The following is a 5,291-nucleotide window of genomic DNA, read 5'->3' on the forward strand; positions in this document are numbered from 1 at the left end:
AACTTTGGAGAGCAGAGGCAGTGGGGGAAGGCGTAGACTGATAGGCTTTTCCAGCTGAAGGACAGACCATCCACTTTCCAGGCTTGTTTGTGGGGAGTCCTTGTGCAAAACTTGTCCAATTGGTAGTTCTGGGGAGAGGCAAATAGGTCTATGTCTGGGCTCCTCCATTCACTTGTCAACATGTTGAAAATCCTTGGTTCCAGTTTCCACTCGTGTGGGTCCATGAGGTTTCTGCTTAGTCCATCTGCCAGAGTATTTAATTTTCCTGGCAGGAATTGAGCTTGTAGGTGCATTTGGTAGCTCAAGGCTGTGTTCCACAATGCCATGGCTAGTCTGCATAGGGGGTAGGAATGTGCACCCCCCTGCTTATGTACCACATAACCGTTTTGTCCGTCTTTATCCTTAGTTGTCCTGGAAGAATGCAGTCCTTGAAGGCTGTCAGAGCATTCTGTACAGCCAACATTTCTTTTTGATTGATGTGTAGGTGCATTTGACTTTGGTTCCATTTGCCCTGAATGCACTTCCCTGCCAGGTGAGCCCCCCCCCCCCCATGCATAGTCTGATGCATCTGTTAGGGTTTGGGCTGCAGGGGATAGCGTGAATGGTAGTTCCTCCTACTCTAGCCATAGGCAAGGTATGATAGGAATTGTTTCTAGGCTTTGAGACTGTTGGCTCCAGAGGCTTTTTAGATACCACTGTAGTTTACTCAAATGCAGTCTTGCATATGGAATTAGAAGAATACAGGAGGCCATGAATCCCAAGGCTTGTAGTATTTGTCTCACAGATAGCAAGGTTTTTGTGGCAACTTGTTTGAAATAGGTTATCAAATGAATTTGCTTTTCTGGCGCGAGACAAGCCATCTGGGAAGTTGTATTCAACCTTGCTCCCAGGCATCTAATTTGTTGACAAGGTACCAGTTGTAATTTCTTTTTGTTTATGGTGTACCCCAGACAAGTTAGAACCCTTTTTACAAATGCCAGATGATTCAAAAGTATGCCCTGGCTTTCTGCCTGAATTAGGCAATCGTCCAGGTATGGATACATTTGAATACTTCTTTGTCTGCAAAATGCAATAACTGGAGCCAGGCACTTTGTGAATACCCTGGGAGCAGTAGACAAGCCAAAGGGCAGTGCAGAGAAATGATAATGCGTGTATAGTCTGCTTTGAAGCGTAGGTATCTTCTGCAAGATTCCCTGATTGGGGTGTGCAGGTATGCTTCTTTTAAATCTAGTGTTGCCAACCAAGCATCTTTGCCTAGCATAGGAAGTAATTGGTGAAGAGTCAGCATCTTGAATTTTGGAATTTCCCAAAAGGTGCTTAGAGTAGACAGGTCCAGGATTGGACGCCATGATTTGTCTTTTGTGGGTACCAAGAAAAGTCTGGAGTAGAAACCTTGTCACTTTTCCTCTTCTAGTACCAGTTGAATAGCCCCCACGCTTGAGAGAAAGTACTTGTTTTTGAGCCGCTGCCCACTGATTTGGGGGCAGGTCCGCCACCATTTAAATGTTAACAGCGTGTGGAAATGAAATCTGTATCCTTGGGACACTATTTAAAACCCAGTTGTCCTGGGTTACGAGTTCCCAGTTCCTTGCATGAAGAGCAATCTCCCCCCCCCAAAGGGGCGGTCAGAAGATAAGTGCTTGGAAATTTTAAAAGGAAGTCACTGAGACTGTTTACCATAGGGGGGTGTCGTTATTCCCAGATATAGAAGTGGAGGCCCCCACTGCTTAGTTCGGAGAGTCCCCTGGGACTCAAATCTGAGGTTTTTGCTGTGTCTGGGTTTGGCTTGAGAAGACCTGGAAGGGGCTGTAAAGGACCAATTCTTAGTAGGCCAGTGCCTACTAAATCTAAGAGGTTGCACTTGTAAAAAAATCTTTAACAGTTTGCATAGATTTAGCTTTATCTTCCATATTTTTAAGAACTTCTTCAGCCTCCTTGCCAAACAGGCGGTCCTGATTTAAAGCAGCATCCAGCAATTTAGCTTTAACGTGATCAGGCAAAGATTGCTCCTTAAGCCAAGCTTGCCTTCTAAGCACAGACCCAGTAACAGCAGCCCTTGCAAGAGGCTTCTGAAGAATCAAAACCACATTGCAAAGTATGTTTTCCAACTTGTTCAGCAGAGTGCATTAAGTCCTGTAAATCTTTATTTTCTACACAGTCAGGAATCAACATCATTTTCTGTTTAAGCAGTCCAATGACATGTTGCAGACATTTTGACATATGAAATTGGCAGTTTAAAGCTCTGATTGTCAAGGTTGCTGAAGTATAAACCTTTTTATCCCATCTATCCAGCACCCTGGAGTCTATATCAGAAGGGGTAGGATTTTTAGCAGTAGAAGCCTTAATGCCCTTGGGCCCCTGAGAAATAGTCTCTGGATCTGCAACACAATTGTTGAAAAGGAACTTGTGGGACTCGGGAACCCTGTAGTACCTGTCAGGTTTACTAGGAGCAGGAGGCAGGGAATCAATAGCCAAACTGGATTCCAAGAAAACATCATCAACAATGTCTAGTACAGGAGGTATAGCCAAAGGCCTATGCTGAGGTAGGAGGAAATCCCTAATCCTCTTTTTTGAATAAGAAAATTCCTGGCTTTCCCAGTGAAAATGCTCCCTTAAAGTATGTAACGTTTCCCAAAAAGAAAAAATCCTCAGGAAGGGAATCCTCTGCATCAGATACTCATAAGTAGGTAAGGACAAATCCAGGTCAACAGAAGAGTCAGAAGAAAGAGAATCCTGATCAGAAGATTCATAATCAAGCTCAGCCCTAGGCCTCTTGGGGGGGGTTGACTACCCCTGATTAGAGTTATTAGATCTTCAGCCATTTTTATCATTTGCTTTTTAGGCAGAGAGGCCTGAACATGTAGCCAGGGCATCGGTTTTGTAGACATGGATCGAGATTTAGGCCTTAATAATGATGAAGGAGGCATCGATTTAATATGAAAGTCCGTAGGCCTGAATACACCCTTAGAAGCCGCTGCCTGCACAGTGGCTCCGGACCCATCCAAGGTAGAGACATCTGCGGGTTCCATAGTTGAAGTATCTTGCTGCATACCGAACTCCGAATGGGTATCAGTAGAGGCCTGCATATCAGAAGTAGGGGGTATCATGGGCTGCGAAAGTACCTTACTGATTACCGGCAAACTGGCGACTGGCTTAGGAGAAGCGTCGTCGGCAGTTTTGGACCTCGGCAGCCTGTCTCTGTCTATCTTTGCATTTTTTGGAATCCCGGTAGTCTGATGGCTAACCGATGACATTTCTGGATAATTAAACAGAGAACCGAAATATTTAGAGGCAAAAATATACCGATGATGGAGAGTGCGCTGATTAAATAAAGCACAAAACTGACAGCAAGGTACATTGTGGTCAGGGCCTAGGCAAGGAATACAGTACGAATGAACATTTTTATGACGTATTTGCTTTAAACAAGTAATGCAATTATTAACTTTTACTGACATCAGTAAGGAGCAAGAAAAAGTTTCCCCAGTGGGGTACTAAGTTGAAGACTTTGGTTCTGAAACTCGAAAAAAAGTAGTTATGTACTCACTATAACGTTCCATGTAAGTTGTTTATCTCGTCTTTATTCTCACTGATGGTTTTGGAGCCAATACTCTGCTCCACCATGGCCGTTAGCAAAGCTCAAGGTTTACCAGTAGCTCGAGACCAAGCCCCTTATCCCATGATGCACTGCTGAAATTACCTCAGATCTTGTTTGCTGCGTGTATATATAACCCTGTATAACCCTGTAAGGGGTGCACTCCCCAAGAAAGAAGTGTTATTGAACAACCAGGATGACACTAGCCTCTAGGTCAACTGTCAGCCAGGAGGGGGATAGAGCGAGGGACGTGAGAATAAAGGCGAGATAAACAACTCACATGGAATGTTATGGTGAGTACATAACATCTTTATGTAAAGTTGTTAAATCTTGCCGTTTATTCTCACTGATGGGTAGTGTCCCTAGCACCCACAATCCTGGGTGGCTCACGGGAGTACATTTTTCAGGACCGTAGAACCAAAAGAAGACCTGTCCCTGGAAGCCTTATCCACTTTGTAATGAGTGATAAAAGTATAAGGCTTAGACCAAGTGGCTGCAGCACAAATGTTATCAAGGGGCAATTTGGCTTGAAAAGCAGAAGACGTAGAAACGGCTCTGGTTGAATGAGCCTTTACTTTGTGTGGCAAAGATATGTTTAGCAGTTGCATGAACAAATGAGATACAACCAGATAACCATTTTGAAAGAGTTGTTTTAGCCACTGGTCTACCTTTTCTGGCCTCCGAAAAGGATACAAAAAGTTGATTCTGATTTCCGAGTATCCTTAGATCTATCAAGATAAAATCTGAGCTGTCTGTGCATGTCAAGTTTGTGCAGCATATATTCTAATTTGTTGGAATGGTTGGGAAAAAAGACTGGCAACTCAATGGCCTAATTGATATTAGACTCAGAACAGACTTTAGCCAAAAAGGAGGGGTTTGTTCTGAGAGATACTCTTATCAGCATGGAAAATCATATAAGGAGGTCTGATAGATAATACTTGAAGTTCTAACACTCTGCGGGCAGAAGCAATGGCAACTAGAAAAATAGTTTTCCAGGACAAAAATTTGAGATAAGATGATGCTGGTTCGAAGGGGGGAATTATTATTTGAAATAGCATAAAATTAAAATTCCAAGAAGAATAAGGGGTTTTGACAGGAGGCCTCATGTGGAAAACACCTTTGAGATAATCCTTAGATAACGTATGTTCCATAATATTTAATCCATCCAATCCAAGGTGGAAATTAGATATGGCAGCTTACTGAACCCGAACTGTGGCAGCTGCTGCTCCTTCTTTAAAAATCATTGTCAAAAACTCTAAAATGGACAAAGGAGCTCGGAAAGGGTCAATTTTTTGTATGCTGGCCCAGATGGAGAACCTTTTCCTCTTACTGCGATATAGTTTTCTGGTTAATGGCTTATGACAAGAGAATAGAATTTGTCTTGTGTCATCTAAGAGGGAATGAAGCCTGGCTATTTGGGGAAGTGGATCAGCCAAGCAGTCAGCTTTAGAGACTGCAGTGAAGGATGGAGGTCTCCTGACGGGTGTGTGTCAGGAGGTCTGGAACTGGGTTCCAGGATCCATGGATCCTCCAGCAGATGATGGTGAAGAAAAAAGAACCAAATCTGTCAAGGCCAATGGGGGGTTAATAAGGATAAAGTACAGTTTTGTACCTACCATAAATGTAGATGTTCGAAGATCCACATTGCTGCAGTCATAACCCTGTGGGTAGTCCGCTGTCCTCGGTCGGCCCGAATACC

The sequence above is a fragment of the Protopterus annectens genome, chromosome 3.part1 (genome assembly GCF_019279795.1).
Source record: "Protopterus annectens isolate FY-2018-M chromosome 3.part1, PAN1.0, whole genome shotgun sequence".
NCBI lineage: Eukaryota > Metazoa > Chordata > Ceratodontiformes > Protopteridae > Protopterus > Protopterus annectens.